This window comes from Serinus canaria, chromosome 2, assembly GCF_022539315.1.
Source record: "Serinus canaria isolate serCan28SL12 chromosome 2, serCan2020, whole genome shotgun sequence".
NCBI classification, from domain to species: domain Eukaryota; kingdom Metazoa; phylum Chordata; class Aves; order Passeriformes; family Fringillidae; genus Serinus; species Serinus canaria.
This window is the reverse complement of record NC_066315.1, coordinates 55,199,987-55,218,996: the sequence shown is the minus strand read 5'-3', so window position 1 is coordinate 55,218,996 and position 19,010 is coordinate 55,199,987. Positions and strand designations below refer to the sequence as shown.

Genomic DNA, 19,010 nt, shown 5'->3' with positions numbered 1-19,010 from the left:
TCTGATTCTTAAAGTTAAGCAAAGACTTACGGAAATGAAGCTCTACTTTTAACCATTCCATAATATTCCATTTTAGAGGAGGCTTTTCTATTTGGCATTCTTATTGAACATAGGGCAGGTACATATTGAACACATGACATGTACTATATCAAAGATCAACACACATTTTGCCACCATATTAAAGAAATAATAAAATGATAGCAGTAGAAACACTTTTTGAATTTCTCCTTCAGGTAAGTCTTGTTAGTGATGTATTAAGTATTTAGCTTGCACACACATGACATCTTAGAATTACTGTTTAAGGCCCCTTTTGAAAGTAGTAGTAGCTCTAGTTATGTTTCTTATGATACTGCAGCAAAGAAATTAGAAAATATAAAAAATTAGGCTAAATAATAATTATCCCTATTAATCTATAAGCAAACAGTTAAAGTCAGCAGTATTACCACACTGATTGGGATAATAATAACTGATGCCTAAGAGAAGACAGAAAGTTACCCAGGACTGAAGCATTAAAATTTTACTTGCCCTTCAGGAGATCTTCTACCTGAAGGATAAATCTCATTGAGTTAGTGCTTGCTTTTGGTAAAAAAAACAAAAACAAAAACAACCAAACCAAACACTCTCCCCATCCCTCCAAAACCAAAAGAAAACATCTCAAAAAAACCATAAAAAAGTAAATAAGCAATGCACCCATTGAGTGGGATTGAAAAATAAGGCTCCAGAGCTTGTAGCTCTGAATGACTTTTCATGCTCTGTTTGCTCTTTGCTTTATAATGCCTTAAAATCTATGTACAATAGTGTCCTTAAAATGCTTAAGCTGGGTCATCAGTTGCTATCAGTTCCTGAAATCCCTACCAACTTCTTAAACCCTGAATCCCACACCATGCCTGTTATTTCCTCTCCTCTCAGAGACTGAGGTAGGGGCTCAACCTAAAACCTGTTAATCAACACTGGAAGGGGGGATTTACTGTCCCCTCTATTCATATCACTTATCTTTTGGGACATATCTGAGACACATTCTGTAGCAGTGATTTTATCACTTCCTGCAAAGATCCCTGCTTTTGTGCTCTGCCAGTGATCCAAGGTTTGTGCAGCAAGCACTCAATTCTCTGCCACTTAGAAAAATTAGATAATCTACTGATCCGATAGTCTGCTTGATCCATAAACTGTGCCATGATACTTTAGCAGGAAAAGCAGACTTTTCTTATAGCTGTTGACTTCTTTTGTCTCCTTTAACTATCCTGGAGTTTTGATTGATAGTCTTTGCTCAGATAGGCAAGAATGTGAACTCAATAAGGAGTGGAAAATTCAATGGCAGTTCAAATGAAACTTCCAACTTGTTTGCTACTACAGACTTCAAAATAAAAAGCTTTTTGTAGAAAACATGTCTTGGAAACAAAACAAATCACACACCATGTTCTATGGACAGTTTCAGGTATCTTGATATCTACCACTGATAGAGCAGTATGGAAGTGTCTGAGTATACCCCCATGATCAAAAATTGTTCTATGAAAAAGTTAAAAGAACCTGAAAATCTGCTGGCACTTGTAAAATCACATTCAAACCACAAAGACAACACTGCTCAAGACTGCTCCTGTTTAATATTTGAAAGATTATAAATTATTCAAAACTTCTATTTTTTCCCAAGATGTGCCCTTCAAGTTTCTTTTTTAAATCCATTTTTAATGGAGATTAATTCCTTTATTTCTTGCCATCTTTTTCTTATTATGTTCTTGAAATTCTGATTTTATCTGGCATGCTTTCAAGAGCTTGATCATTAAAATCTTCACTATGCAAGAGTCAGTAACTGGCTGCATAGCAGTAAATTTATTTTTGTGTTCCATTGTTTGGAATTTTCAGAGAACTGAATCACAGAATAACAAAAGATGAAATGGAGGAACCTCAGAATGACTACTTGTCCAACTCTTCACTAAAATCAGAGTCACTGTTGGTTAGGTCTCATAATTGTTATTAATGTGTCCAACTTCAGAAGAAGAAGCATGAAATCCAGAAATGAGCACTTAAAAACCTGAGCAATATATTTCCATTTACTGAACATAAGTGTTAGTGAAGGCATTTCTGTTCCCCCTGCAATGTACAGCTTTAACACATGAGCACTGAAATACAAAGCAGATGCAAAATATACGGGAGCGGATTAAACTCAAAGAGAAAGATTTAATTTGGTTATAAGATGGAGAATGTGTTCAAAAGCCCAACAACTGGACATTTTTATTGTGAAAGGAACAATGTAGACAAGATTACTTTTAATCTTACTTCCACTGTGTTGCCAACTTGACAACTTTTATAATTCAGATGGCAATTGAAGCACAACAAATTTTACAACTGTGTATATAAAATATGCCTATTGTGATTATTCCATAATATCAATAAATCTTCATGTTTCCAGTTGTAGACAACAGTTTACAGAAAACAGCATATGCCATGTTTCCAGCAGCCTCAAAAAGCCTTCCAGCAGCTGTCTCCTGCCTTTCTTTCCATGCAAGGCCTGAAGATCCAAGACTCCCAAAGGAGATGGAAATTATCTGGGGAATCTCATATCACCTTATACCCAATAGAATACAAAGGATTAATTAAATCACATTTTTCTTGGAAAAAAAAATATACTTGATAATGTTATTAAATAGAAATTTTATCTACTTTACCAGAAAATATGAGACTTAAAGGGATTTAAATTTTTAGGAGTTTGTTTCATGTATTTGACAGTTTCCAGATCTTTCTTTCCTATTATCAAGAAGGATTAGGCCATGAGAGATAATTTGTCTCTTCCCAATTCTACCAACTCAGACACACTGACTGTAAGAAACTAAAGAAAGCATATTAACACCCCAGTAAATGGAAATGAATGAAAACTTGACTTGTTGCATGTTTTTTTTTTTTTTTCTCACAGTTGCACACATCTTTCTCATACTAGGACCAAAAATTATTTTAAGTGAACTTTGTTCCCAGTTAAAGTTGCTAGCCTGAACAGAATTAATGTTATCTCTCTTTGTTGTGCTTTTTACCACTTTTCTCTTTACTGAATTTGAAAAAAGAACTCCAAAAACATCACTGTAGTATCAAAACTGTTGTTTGAGTTGGATGGAGAAATAAAAAAACCAAAGAAAAGTGTATGTTCAGGTCTTTTTATAGTTGTCAAGTAGGATAACTTTTAAACAGGAAGCAGGTGAGCTGAATAAAATCTCTCTCAGAAAGATTCAGAATTTTTCCCTTTAAAAACAGAATACAATATCCCAAAATAAGCACATGCCTCTCCTCCCCAGCAGAAAAATCCCCAAGCAACTAACCAAAGAAAAACACCCCAACCTTTAAACAACATTACCAGAGACATCACTCTAAACACCTTAAAGGTTTAAATATGCCCATTTTAAGAAACATGAATAGAATTGGATTGGAGATCAAGCTGTCCTTACAAATCTTGCATTTAGTACCTCTCTCTCTTCCTATATACAAGGAATTCACTGAAGTTATGTCAAAACAGACTTACATGATCAAAAGCCTCACTGATGATAGTGTTTTGCTAGTAAAGAACTACCACTTGAAATAACACCAAAAACTTTCATGTTGCACATTTCTTTCTCAACAATTCCTTCCTTTCAATATTAATTTATTAGAACAGGCAATTATCCAATTATCTTCATATTTAAATTACCTAAATATCCATGTTATACTTGCATTCATTAGTTACTGAAATTGCACCTGCTAATGCTATATCACAAATATAGCTAGGAAAAGTTTTTGTTGTTTTTCTGCAATGGATATTTAATAATTTAATTTCATTATTAATAATTTCTAGTATTGGTGTAAGCAGCTTAGTAAAAATATCCTTTTCTGTACAGATTCATTTTATTTGGGAAGGAAAGCAACCCTGTCAGTAGGGTTTTTTTTCCCTGTCTTATTTAGTGACAAAGGTAATACTATGGCAATTTTGCTATCAACAACAGTTGACTTCTGCCAATGGGCTGCTACCCTGCCATGAAGCAACTGTATGAACAGCAAGAACAACTAGCAGCAACAAAAATAAACTTTGTGGTTTTGAGTTTTAATGTCTGTTTTCAGTACAGAATGAGTCTTTTAGTCTTTCTTACTAAAATTTGTCTACTTCTCTATGGGAGTATCTAGAGTTTGAAACCATAATTTCTCTTTTTGTTACAAGTACCCCTTCTGGGAGAATTTAGGAAAGGAAAAAGTGGGTTAAAAAATTTTTTCACATTAATAGTGAGTTAATATGTATGTGTCTGTGTAGCGTGTATAAAATCTTTGAAGTATAAAACTCCCACTGAACTGGTTTTACTGTTTGGGGATTTTTGGTTATTTTTTGGTTGGTTTGGGGTTTTTTTGGCACAAAACTTACCAAACTATTTCTGAGGCAAAATTATTGAAATATCTGGTATGAAGATGATTTACATGCAAATTAAATGATCTTGCAAGTATACAAATTCAAAATTTCTCAAATAGTTTAACAAAAGAGGACATTGAGTTAAAACTAAAGTACAAATAAAAGAAAGTAACCTCTCCCTGTAGAAAAAAGTTTCTTCTGAGCTCAGTTTAAAAATATGAATTGGTAACAGTTTTGAAAAATTCCACAGCACAAGCGTATGCAGTAGGATATATTTTGCTGCTTACTGAGAAACCAGTTCCAACTGGCTTCCACCCTTTGTGGTTCCCACTGCACAGAAACAACGAGTGTCTAAAAACAAAACCAGAAAATAGACAGCTACTAAAAAAGAACTGACAAACTCTCCACTGTTAGAGATGCATGATATTTTTCAAAAGCATTTCTGGAATTGAAATTCAATGTGTTTTGACACTGATGACCTACTTAATCACACAGCAGCCTGACGCATCATGAAACGTCTACTTTCCAAAACTCAGATGGACATTTAAAACTGATTTTTTTTCTCTTATACCCTGTGTATCAAGATGAATTGGCTGCCTGCTACAATTATCCACGAGCCCTTACTGCACTGACTACACATCAGAGAAGGCCCACACTGAACTCAGCCTTACCTGATGGACTGTTTCATTTCTACTGAGGAAATGGGAGTGGGATTGTACATTCACTGCTCCAATTAAACTGGCTGCACTGCCTTCATAACTTCTAGCAAGAGCACTTAATCTCAGTCATACCTTTAGTCAGCCTTTAGAGCTTGGAAATTTTATCTACTTTACCAGAAAATATGAGACTTAAAGGGATTTAAATTTTTAGGAGTTTGTTTCATGTATTTGACAGTTTCCAGATCTTTCTTTCCTATTATCAAGAAGGATTAGGCCATGAGAGATAATTTGTCTCTTCCCAATTCTACCAACTCAGACACACTGACTGTAAGAAACTAAAGAAAGCATATTAACACCCCAGTAAATGGAAATGAATGAAAACTTGACTTGTTGCATGTTTTTTTTTTTTTTCTCACAGTTGCACACATCTTTCTCATACTAGGACCAAAAATTATTTTAAGTGAACTTTGTTCCCAGTTAAAGTTGCTAGCCTGAACAGAATTAATGTTATCTCTCTTTGTTGTGCTTTTTACCACTTTTCTCTTTACTGAATTTGAAAAAAGAACTCCAAAAACATCACTGTAGTATCAAAACTGTTGTTTGAGTTGGATGGAGAAATAAAAAAACCAAAGAAAAGTGTATGTTCAGGTCTTACTTTTATAGTTGTTAAGTAGGATAACTTTTAAACAGGAAGCAGGTGAGCTGAATAAAATCTCTCTCAGAAAGATTCAGAATTTTTCCCTTTAAAAACAGAATACAATATCCCAAAATAAGCACATGCCTCTCCTCCCCAGCAGAAAAATCCCCAAGCAACTAACCAAAGAAAAACACCCCAACCTTTAAACAACATTACCAGAGACATCACTCTAAACACCTTAAAGGTTTAAATATGCCCATTTTAAGAAACATGAATAGAATTTGGATTGGAGATCAAGCTGTCCTTACAAATCTTGCATTTAGTACCTCTCTCTCTTCCTATATACAAGGAATTCACTGAAGTTATGTCAAAACAGACTTACATGATCAAAAGCCTCACTGATGATAGTGTTTTGCTAGTAAAGAACTACCACTTGAAATAACACCAAAAACTTTCATGTTGCACATTTCTTTCTCAACAGTTCCTTCCTTTCAATATTAATTTATTAGAACAGGCAATTATCCAATTATCTTCATATTTAAATTACCTAAATATCCATGTTATACTTGCATTCATTAGTTACTGAAATGGCACCTGCTAATGCTATATCACAAATATAGCTAGGAAAAGTTTTTGTTGTTTTTCTGCAATGGATATTTAATAATTTAATTTCATTATTAATAATTTCTAGTATTGGTGTAAGCAGCTTAGTAAAAATATCCTTTTCTGTACAGATTCATTTTATTTGGGAAGGAAAGCAACCCTGTCAGTAGGGTTTTTTTTCCCTGTCTTATTTAGTGACAAAGGTAATACTATGGCAATTTTGCTATCAACAACAGTTGACTTCTGCCAATGGGCTGCTACCCTGCCATGAAGCAACTGTATGAACAGCAAGAACAACTAGCAGCAACAAAAATAAACTTTGTGGTTTTGAGTTTTAATGTCTGTTTTCAGTACAGAATGAGTCTTTTAGTCTTTCTTACTAAAATTTGTCTACTTCTCTATGGGAGTATCTAGAGTTTGAAACCATAATTTCTCTTTTTGTTACAAGTACCCCTTCTGGGAGAATTTAGGAAAGGAAAAAGTGGGTTAAAAAATTTTTTCACATTAATAGTGAGTTAATATGTATGTGTCTGTGTAGCGTGTATAAAATCTTTGAAGTATAAAACTCCCACTGAACTGGTTTTACTGTTTGGGGATTTTTGGTTATTTTTTGGTTGGTTTGGGGTTTTTTTGGCACAAAACTTACCAAACTATTTCTGAGGCAAAATTATTGAAATATCTGGTATGAAGATGATTTACATGCAAATTAAATGATCTTGCAAGTATACAAATTCAAAATTTCTCAAATAGTTTAACAAAAGAGGACATTGAGTTAAAACTAAAGTACAAATAAAAGAAAGTAACCTCTCCCTGTAGAAAAAAGTTTCTTCTGAGCTCAGTTTAAAAATATGAATTGGTAACAGTTTTGAAAAATTCCACAGCACAAGCGTATGCAGTAGGATATATTTTGCTGCTTACTGAGAAACCAGTTCCAACTGGCTTCCACCCTTTGTGGTTCCCACTGCACAGAAACAACGAGTGTCTAAAAACAAAACCAGAAAATAGACAGCTACTAAAAAAGAACTGACAAACTCTCCACTGTTAGAGATGCATGATATTTTTCAAAAGCATTTCTGGAATTGAAATTCAATGTGTTTTGACACTGATGACCTACTTAATCACACAGCAGCCTGATGCATCATGAAACGTCTACTTTCCAAAACTCAGATGGACATTTAAAGCTGATTTTTTTCTCCTATACCCTGTGTATCAAGATGAATTGGCTGCCTGCTACAATTATCCACGAGCCCTTACTGCACTGACTACACATCAGAGAAGGCCCACACTGAACTCAGCCTTACCTGATGGACTGTTTCATTTCTACTGAGGAAATGGGAGTGGGATTGTACATTCACTGCTCCAATTAAACTGGCTGCACTGCCTTCATAACTTCTAGCAAGAGCACTTAATCTCAGTCATACCTTTAGTCAGCCTTTAGAGCTTGCAGAGGTTCAAAGAAAACATGTGTGCTAAGGCAGGATTTCAAATATTTTTAAAATCCTGACTGTTTAATCTCAACTGCCATCATGCTCACTGTACTTCTACTTCAAACCTTCTGGACTGTTTTACTTCCCCTCTATATTCAATTCTCTATTTCCTCATAAAACTAAGTCCTATTCGTGCAAATACAACAAATGAACTTCAATGTTTTATCCCTAGTTAAGGGTTCTCAGATTAATAGGATGGATAGTTAAAGATGTGGCACTAGGTGTCTGGTAACAAAACAACTCCCAAGAAGTTGAGGATATCTACCAATAATGAAACTCTACAGCTTCATTCTTGGCATTCTTCATGGGACAGAGTTACTCCTGACTCGTTCCCACATAAGTAGAAGGCAGGTGGAGTATTGTAGCACCAGACCTTGCTTTCCATAAGGATCTAGCTATGATAAATTAGAGCAGGAGCAAGAAAAACGTGCACTGGTGAGATACAGTGAAAATTCTCCTGTACTATTAACTTCAAGCACAGCCTGGGAACATTTTTTGGTACCATAATACGATCTAGACTATTTCAGCTAGCACTTGAAGCAAGCAATTCCTAACACACTTTGGCAGCTGGAAGAGTCCAGATGCCATTAGTAGCAAAGATGAAGGATGCTTTGTGTCAGGAGGCATCAGTGCCAGGCAATCCATCCAGGTGTTTGCTAAATCAGGAAAGGCATGCCCTTAAAGGACCTGATTCTTTGGACTGCTTTTGGGATTCAGTAGCAAGCAATCTGGTTTCTGTGTGCTCCTTATCACCATCATAAACTACAGAAAATCCATGGGAGTAAAGGAACAACTTAAAATATCTGTTGGATCTTTCTAAAGATGGAAAAAAAATCAGCCATGAAAAAATTTTAACAAAGTCACTGTCATATGGCGTATCTATAGACATGCCTACTCCTCACATTAGCATGGTATGAAAGAACCCCAAACAATGGGACATGGCAGCTCAGTTTAGGAATTCAGCACTTCCTGGAGAGAACAGGGTAATGGTGAACAGATGATGGCACCAGACCTTCAGTAAAGCATGTGCCTTACTGAACTGTATGTTTCTGTTTTGCAGCTAGAATTTTTCTCATTAAGAACTTTTTCTACACCATACTGCACCACTGAGCAGGCTACTCAACCTCCACAACTTCTTTTAGCTCTACTAAGCTTACCCAGGAAACAACAGGAAATAGAAATCTATCAGCAACAAGCTCTTGATGTGAGAAACCCATCCCCCTTGTACACTGCCCCACAAAAAAAAAAAAACCAAACCTCAAAACAGAGCAAACCAGATTAAAACAACCTGAAAAAACAGAGCCCAAAAATTTCAAAGGGAATAGGAACAGCTAGAAAGGAAATACGTAGCTGGTTATCACTATCCAATCTGGAGTAGTTTATTCTTCTGAGAACAAAACCTAGGCAATGAAAACCTTCATGAGATCATGAAAAAAACTCAGGAGACTGTGGCTACTATCCAAATAAAAGAACCAAATTAACTGAAGCAAGGTGATCACCTCTTGGTTTGTAAGAGGAATACATCTCAGTAAAAACAAGTTTATAAATGTGTTTGTTATAATAACTACACAGGTTCAAGCCTAAGAAAGATCAGGAAACTCTTAGGAGAGATTATGACAAATATGGACAAATCGGAACTTTTCTGTCATTGAATTTGGAAGTGTCTCTGTCCCTTCGTGGTATGTGGTTTCTATCAATATAGCAGGCCTCAAATTGGCAAAAGAAGATAATGCATCTTTGGCCATAAAGCTAATTTCACATCCAAGTCTGTAAGAACATCAAAACAAGGATTTCTTGCTGAGAATCAAAAAGCTGCAGTCTTTAAGAAGTGTTATCAGAAACGATGGAAAAATATGATTCCCTTGTTTGCAAAAACAAGTTTTGGGTGGAAATGCCCACTGAAACAGGAAAGAGGGGCTGCTTCAGCATGGATGGGTGCTGGGCATTTGTTTCCAGACCTGTATGCAGCAAACCAGTGGAACTGAGTGTCTGCTGTCTCTTCCTCACCTTCCCAAAGCAGCTGCATATTACCATGGTTTTCCTTAAAGATGATGCAACTTCAAAGGTGAAGTTGAAGGAAGATTCAAGTGCAGACAGACTGTTTTGGGAGCTAAAAGAATTCTCATTTCACACATGATAGGTAGCCAGACGCTGGAGTGCTCACACTGATGAAGAGATTGCTGTTCCTACTAAAATGTGATGAAACTAAAAGATTATCTCCAAGACCAGACTGAACACAGAAGAGAGATCCTGATATGCAGGATATTTCGCTTCAAGAAAAAGATAGTTAAAACTCGGCTGTATATATACTGAGAGTATGCATATGTATGTGCTAAAGGTGTTCCTAAGGCAAATTCACAAAGATAATTAGCATTTGAAACTACTAAAACGGTTAAAAACCTTGCTGGTATCTAAAAGAGGGTTATCTTTTTTATTCTGTTAAGATTTAGAAATAAGCTGCTGTGTTTTGCTTCAAACTGAGGAAGCAGCCACAGGTACAGAGAGATAAATCTTATTGCATGTAACACTCCCCCTGCCAAAACATCTGAAACCCTCAAATAACCCTCCCCCCAACAACTCATACCTCCTTTAAATGCTAACAGATAATCCTGTGAAAATATCAGCTTGCTATTGATCACAAAAAAAAAGAAAAAAAAATTCCCCAGCACAATCCCCAGCACTAGCAATTAGTGGGAAAGAAACAGATAAGGCAGAAAATCCTCTTTTTTTTCAGTATATAAATAGGGGACTCATCTCAGTAACATCATATCTAGTTTTGTCCTGAACCTCACCCTGTGCCCACATCCTAAAAGATGATGACAAAACTGCAGAGGCACTGAACAGTGACAGGATGATTAAAAGTAGAGAACAATTTCCTGGAGGAAAATGCCTACATAGTCTAGGGCTTTTCAGCCTTGAAATTAGATAAGTGAGAGTAGATAAAATCGAGGTATATAAAAGTCACGAGTAGTGAAAAGGGTTAAGTGAGAACTATTGATTTATTAAAATAACATCCTGATCCTTTATCATACCAGAGCTAACATTATGTACCTGGTTCAATAAATTGCTTAAAACCAGGATTAAAAACCCTCCATGACATCCCAGTTCTTGAAACCATCAAGCTATTCAAAGCCTCCCTATCCGAACACTGAAAAATTTCTAGTCAGGTTTTGCATGTCAGTGTCAGCTGAAACATCTATTAAATTCATTTATGTTTTTCAACACACTTCACTCAAAAGAATAAGGGTGGAATCTTTTTGAAATTAGTGAAGTTCCAGAGACAGTTACAAGGTCCTGTTTCAATGACTGCTATTTATAGCAATCAAGTATGACAAGAGGACTTTGGAGAAATCTACAGCGAGCACTAATGGCTGGGACAGAGTGCATTAATACAAGAGAGCTCATTTTCAGTTCAGTCTCCAAATAGGCGTTCAAAGGGAAGGGCCATGAAACCAGATTTCACAGCTGCTGGCTGCATCCAAGGAGCAAACATTTCTGTTTGGTTTTCTCTTATTTACTAAAAAAATTTAAGAAACAAACTTCTTTTGTGAGATTCATACCTTTACTGTAGCTGGGGAAACCCAGGCAAAGAGACTGCTTTTCCATCACCTTTTTTAGAACACTTTTTGCTGGCTGCCTCAGCTTAGCTGCTGCCTACATACTTTTGGATGCTGTTCTAAAAGTCCTCTGCAAACTGAGCCTTTGGGAATAGCAAACTGCAGGGGTGATTTTTGTACATGAAGGCATCCATTTTTAGAGCAAATTCAGAGATTGTGACTGCAATAACTGTTACTTAGGATTGCTTGTTTCCCTGTCCTGTCATATTAAAGTAACAACGCTGCCGAGTGCTCTCTGCCACCAGCACCAAGGCTCCAGCTGTCTTGTCTACCCCACTCAATTTTTTTTTTCCACTTTAGTCTATGGAAAATACAGGACTTTGTCTGTTTGACAAACAAGAGTGGCAAAGACTAACTTAGAGTCAGTGCAAATAGACTTTGACAACACCAGCCCTGTCTCCAGCTCTCAAGTCTTTGCTATAATGAAAATACTGGCATGGCATGACTCCATTTACTCAGAAATGACTAAGGAGATATGGCTGGTAAATGAATTATCTTGCTTCTATACATTTTGTAGGTATTTTAAGATGGATTTATTCCACTTTCCCAGATATTTTTGTGGTCAAAGAGCCTGGAAAACAGTGAGAGACCAAAGTCTGCTTGGTTGATGTGTTGGATACTTAAGACAGTCATGTAAGCTGCCCTCCAGAGCCTATCTGACTATCAGTTGCTTTCCAAAGTCCTGCTAAATAAAATACTGTATGAATTGAATCTCTAGACATTACCCACTATAAATATTTTATCACTCCTTCATTCTCTTCTAGTGCTTTAAATATTCAGGGCCTGTACTGCACCAATATACAGCATTTAAATACGGTCTGGACAGGGCTTTTCTTATCAGATACAGCCTGCCTACATCTGCTGTCACCTAAGAAGGGTGCTGCATATGCAGGAGTGTGCAGCTGGAGTTGAAAGGAGCCCACTGGTGTTTGTAGCATGCTGAGCCCCAGCTGCCTTTACACTGACATCAATAAAAATCAGTTGGGAGTAAAGATTGTGTACACGGAGAAGCTTTTAGGTTATTCTTTGAGCTAGGGTAAATCAATACAAGAAGCAGGACAGGGAGTTTCAGATCTTGCGGAATCTTTCCTGTGATCAAGGGTAACTGAGCTGAAGGAGTTTTCAAAATCTGGGTAAAATTCTCAATGCCTTAAGGAATCAAGCCCAAAATATACTGACTGATAGACTCACATGTATATTTTTAAAGTTTCCTATTTGAATAGATTCATTTAATAGTAAATGAAAAACAACAGAACACAAAATTTTTTAAACTGTTTTCCTATTTAGTATTTGCTCTAGGTAAGCAACTTGCTGCTGCTGCTGGAAATACTTGCCTTAGAATACTCATTCAACTGTTCTAAATTAATGTTTTTTAATGCATATCTTGACCAGAACCAGATAATCCTGATCATGTTGTGCATTGTTTCTTTGAGCAAATGCCCTGAACATTTTAGTTTTAATCTGTTAAAATAAGTACTGTCATCATAAAAAAACAAGAAAATGAAAAAAAGGAATCTGAATAAGCACAAATATGACAGCATAACTTAAAAGGAAGATGTCTTGAGACTGGTACTTAGCACACATATTTTGGTGCTAAAAGATTACTGAGAGAGTTGAGAAAAAAAATTCTGATCTTTTGAAGAACAGTGAATGAATGAAAAGCATTGAAGACAGATTTCCCTAGGATGCCTGAATCTGATACTATATTTGATCATGGCTGCTTTCTTCATTAAAACGTTGTGCTTTTCAGCACTGAGTGCAGTTTCAATAAGCAGGATGTAGTGTGACCATGTAGTAAGTGCCTAAGGTGAACTTTTCATTCTTATACCTTACACACTAAACAGTGTATGCATCTTCCTGCTGTGCTGTTTCTATAGTCTCTCTGCGCTTCCCATATGCTACTGCTTAGTTCACTACTTCAGATCTTTCTTTAATTGTCCATTGAATGTTGTGGGGTTTTTACTTAATCACTCCAAGACAAGAAATTCACCATTTTGTTTTGGATGATTGTCTATATATGTCACTATATGCCTATAAAATTAAAATGCGTAGATATTTTAAATGCAATAATCTTGGGGGGGGAACCCCCATGACATTCAATTCTTCAAGATTAAAAAGACCCCAGAAATGTAGCTATTAATATTCAGCTATTTTAATTCTAAATTGATAGTTTTGGGACTTTTTTTGTTGCCTTATATTGCCCTATCAGTACATAAGACATATGCTTAATGTGTAAACTTCAACATAATAGAAATTTCTGTGTCTTTAGTCTATGGAAAATACAGGACTTTGTCTGTTTGACAAACAAGAGTGGCAAAGACTAACTTAGAGTCAGTGCAAATAGACTTTGACAACACCAGCCCTGTCTCCAGCTCTCAAGTCTTTGCTATAATGAAAATACTGGCATGGCATGACTCCATTTACTCAGAAATGACTAAGGAGATATGGCTGGTAAATGAATTATCTTGCTTCTATACATTTTGTAGGTATTTTAAGATGGATTTATTCCACTTTCCCAGTATTTTTGTGGTCAAAGAGCCTGGAAAACAGTGAGAGACCAAAGTCTGCTTGGTTGATGTGTTGGATACTTAAGACAGTCATGTAAGCTGCCCTCCAGAGCCTATCTGACTATCAGTTGCTTTCCAAAGTCCTGCTAAATAAAATACTGTATGAATTGAATCTCTAGACATTACCCACTATAAATATTTTATCACTCCTTCATTCTCTTCTAGTGCTTTAAATATTCAGGGCCTGTACTGCACCAATATACAGCATTTAAATACGGTCTGGACAGGGCTTTTCTTATCAGATACAGCCTGCCTACATCTGCTGTCACCTAAGAAGGGTGCTGCATATGCAGGAGTGTGCAGCTGGAGTTGAAAGGAGCCCACTGGTGTTTGTAGCATGCTGAGCCCCAGCTGCCTTTACACTGACATCAATAAAAATCAGTTGGGAGTAAAGATTGTGTACACGGAGAAGCTTTTAGGTTATTCTTTGAGCTAGGGTAAATCAATACAAGAAGCAGGACAGGGAGTTTCAGATCTTGCGGAATCTTTCCTGTGATCAAGGGTAACTGAGCTGAAGGAGTTTTCAAAATCTGGGTAAAATTCTCAATGCCTTAAGGAATCAAGCCCAAAATATACTGACTGATAGACTCACATGTATATTTTTAAAGTTTCCTATTTGAATAGATTCATTTAATAGTAAATGAAAAACAACAGAACACAAAATTTTTTAAACTGTTTTCCTATTTAGTATTTGCTCTAGGTAAGCAACTTGCTGCTGCTGCTGGAAATACTTGCCTTAGAATACTCATTCAACTGTTCTAAATTAATGTTTTTTAATGCATATCTTGACCAGAACCAGATAATCCTGATCATGTTGTGCATTGTTTCTTTGAGCAAATGCCCTGAACATTTTAGTTTTAATCTGTTAAAATAAGTACTGTCATCATAAAAAAACAAGAAAATGAAAAAAAGGAATCTGAATAAGCACAAATATGACAGCATAACTTAAAAGGAAGATGTCTTGAGACTGGTACTTAGCACACATATTTTGGTGCTAAAAGATTACTGAGAGAGTTGAGAAAAAAAATTCTGATCTTTTGAAGAACAGTGAATGAATGAAAAGCATTGAAGACAGATTTCCCTAGGATGCCTGAATCTGATACTATATTTGATCATGGCTGCTTTCTTCATTAAAACGTTGTGCTTTTCAGCACTGAGTGCAGTTTCAATAAGCAGGATGTAGTGTGACCATGTAGTAAGTGCCTAAGGTGAACTTTTCATTCTTATACCTTACACACTAAACAGTGTATGCATCTTCCTGCTGTGCTGTTTCTATAGTCTCTCTGGGCTTCCCATATGCTACTGCTTAGTTCACTACTTCAGATCTTTCTTTAATTGTCCATTGAATGTTGTGGGGTTTTTACTTAATCACTCCAAGACAAGAAATTCACCATTTTGTTTTGGATGATTGTCTATATATGTCACTATATGCCTATAAAATTAAAATGCGTAGATATTTTAAATGCAATAATCTTGGGGGGGGAACCCCCATGACATTCAATTCTTCAAGATTAAAAAGACCCCAGAAATGTAGCTATTAATATTCAGCTATTTTAATTCTAAATTGATAGTTTTGGGACTTTTTTTGTTGCCTTATATTGCCCTATCAGTACATAAGACATATGCTTAATGTGTAAACTTCAACATAATAGAAATTTCTGTGTCTTTAGTCTATTGACAAAACTTATTTGTTAGCTATGTCATTTACAATGAGCAAATCATCATCAATTTATTGCCTTTCTTGATTAGAAAATTCTGCAGTAGTTGATTTCTGCAAGTACATTCATTTCCTTAAAAATTCACTGAGTCTTTCAGATGAAAAAATCAGTGGCTTGTGTGTGTTTTTTCTCCCCAAGTCTAGTACAGAATATATTATATAATGTCATCATATGCAATATAATGCTGCCTGTGTCTCCCAGACAAGGAGCCCACATACTGAACATAAGCTTGGGGAACACTGATTGTTTTGGGGACAATATTTGTTACCTGAATCTTCTGGTACTTTTCAACTTAAGCAGATATGTTGATTTTCTGAATATTTATTTGAGGACTTCTGGGCAATATTTATTTGAGGACTTCATATCAGATGAACACATCTATGAACTGTTGAAATTAATTTATAATTTCTAGACCATGTGTCATTTTTAAACTATTTATCCTATATATATATATAGAGAGAGAGAGTGTGTATATATATATATATATATTCAACATATATAGAAGTTGTAATAAAGGCATTTTCATCCTCTACATTCTACCCTAAATCTGTCCATATTGAGCTATTCTTTCAGCATATCCATCCAAGTAGCTGACAATGCTATTATTTACAAATATAACAAGTCCTGTAGGTCCCATACAAAAATCAGTGTCACAGTTGCTGAATGGAGGCTTTTACACACAGGGAGTAAAAAACAGTTCCTTATCTAAAACCTCAAATTTAAAATAGCTAAAAGGTTAAAAGGTGGTATTTTACCAAGTGATCTCTACACCACAAGAGGTATGAAATAAACAAAATGAATTCTTATGAAATCTGTGGCAGAACTACAGTAAATTTGATTTGCCACCTGTACAAAGAAATTGTTAATAAAAATGGTTTCAGATACACTTTACTCTATTTTGGTGCAGTATGAGTGCTATTTTAAAATTTATTTCAGGGCAATATAAAATATAAGTACTGAAAAACACAGACAATAAAAGTATTTATTTCCGTATTACACTGCTTTTTCTGGCTTCTCCAATGCATTTTACTATGTATCTCCACAATGCATTTCTATTTACCACATAAGACCACCGTACACAGTCTTGGATCAAAGTTTTTTGAAAAGCACTAAAAAATAAGCATGAAGGCAATAAGAAAATATTAAGCAATACTATCCAAGTAAAGCAAGGCTAAGATGACAATAGGTTAAAGAGGAGTTGCATGCATGATGAGTGATCAAAGATTTGCGATGAAAGACGAGAACAACGATGTCTTCTCACTTTTGAAACTTTGCTGAAAATTCTGCAATTTGAGACTTATTTTGTCTATGTCTAGCACACTGCTTCTCGAAGAACTTTAGGAAGAATCTTGTAAGTTTATTCTAAGGGGCAGCATGTGCTCTGCTCCAAGAATTTGTCCCATCCTGCAACCCAGTTGTAATGGCCCCAGCTGTGCAAGGAAAGGAAGGGTCCTTCCTTTTTTACTGCAATCATGCATCAAAACCATCATACAACAAAGCAACCTCGTCAATAAGAACTTTGAGTGAACTGTTTGAAACACATGCTTAGACATGGATAACTCAAAGTGTTATTTTGTTTGCATGCCTGATCACATGTCAATATGAAGAATCTGCTTTCTTAATAGGGTACCTAACCCTGCTCTCAGTAGCATCAATTCAATAGGGACTGAAGCTATGCCTTGAAAACCAGAACCAAGCTTACACTACTTTGGAAAAGGGTAATGCAATTGCTTGGTTGTTTACAACATATATTTTTTCAATCTAGGATTATAGAGTTGTTGAGCTGTGTTACAATCAGATGTGATCATTCACCATGACAACAATAACCTGTCCATTTCTAACCTGTTTTCCTCAATCCTGAAAGGCCAACTCCTTTGATAGTATGTATATATGCTAATATAAATACACACATTACCTCCCTAATGCTGGCAACAGTCCTTCAGAGACTAAAGCAAGACAAATAGACTCATTTTGTCTGTGACAGCAGTGCTGGACTCATAAGTAAACATTTCAGTAGGGCAAAATCAGCATATGTTAATCACATTGAACATCTAATTTCACTTTTCTTCTACAATCAATTAACAGTGTTAATGTTCCTCTCTACTCGGAGAGAACAAAAAGTAATTCTTTTAATTGTGTATTATATTTTTCCTCTTTAAGTAAGTGCTGTCCTTAAGACCAGGCTCTCATGTAATCTGTTTTTGAGAAACAGAACTGATTGTCACTACTGCTTTACTCATATATCCTTATGGTATGCCATCATAAATAGAATTTGGCACTCCCGAGGTAGCTTCTGAGAGCAGTTGTCTTTAATGTCATTTACTCAAGTGGTTCAAGGTCTTCATCTATAATTAATGTTTAGCAATCCATTGCAGTGCTGCAAGTTAACCACTTTTCAGCCTTTAATTTCAAGTAAGTCTTGACACTTTCATTTGATAAAGATAATACAGGTAACTTTACGCCTCTGAAATTGTAAAAGCATCTCCAGAACTAATATAACCAAGGAAAGACTTGCTGGTATAAAGAAGCATCTGTCTGAGCAATCAGTTTTCTAACTTAGTACTGCTTTCTGAGCTCTGCAGAGAAAACAAAACTTACCTGAGTAAACAGAAGGTTGGGGAAGTATGACATGCTCTCCTGCAAAATATATTAGTTTATTACAAATAACTAATACTGACCTGAAATAGCTCTCTTTTTATTTGGGTCACAGTGAAATGCATTTTACTGAAGCTTGAGGCAGGCTAGCAAGAGTTCAGTTCCAAAGTCTTCTAGGCTGTTCATAACATGATTTATTATTTGCATTACGTAGTGCTTCTAATGTCCAGTAAAGGATACCCCACGGTGCTAGCTAATTATTGCAACACTAAAGTGGCATGACAAAACCCTGGAGTGCTGTCATCAGAAAAAAAACAGCTAGAAAAGAAATGTGATCAATACAGGAGATGTATCATTAGGAAACAGAAGCCATTTTAGGCAAAATTTGCTATTCAAATATGAAACTGGGTCTTGCCAGTTTTCAAGAACCACAGTTTTGTAGATTGACATCAGTGATCCAGATCTGACCAAGCAAGACTTTGAAGCAGTTCAGAGTAGGTCTCAGTAACATTCTCTACTGAAACACATGGTTAAGAATGAATATTAAAAAAATAGAAAAAAAACTCAACAGGAAAAGTATTTCAGGCCTCCTGATTTGGAGATCTTTAAAATACACATTTAATCATTTATGAAGGCTGGCAGAAGTATGATCTTACATACTGACTTAACAGCGTTTGAAACACAGCTAGAGAAAAAAATTCTTTCTGTATTGCACAGAAAGAAATGTGAGCAGAGAACACAGCTCACCTCTCACTAGGGAAAATGTGTTC

At 35.8% G+C, this 19,010-nt stretch overlaps 1 protein-coding gene across 1 annotated transcript in view; it reads right to left on the bottom strand.

Annotated features, from left to right (window-relative positions):
• CNTNAP2 (contactin associated protein 2) overlaps positions 1-19,010 on the bottom strand; it is a 1,093,089-nt gene that overhangs the window by 310,758 nt on the left and 763,321 nt on the right. The gene's annotated exons all lie outside the window — the stretch shown is intronic.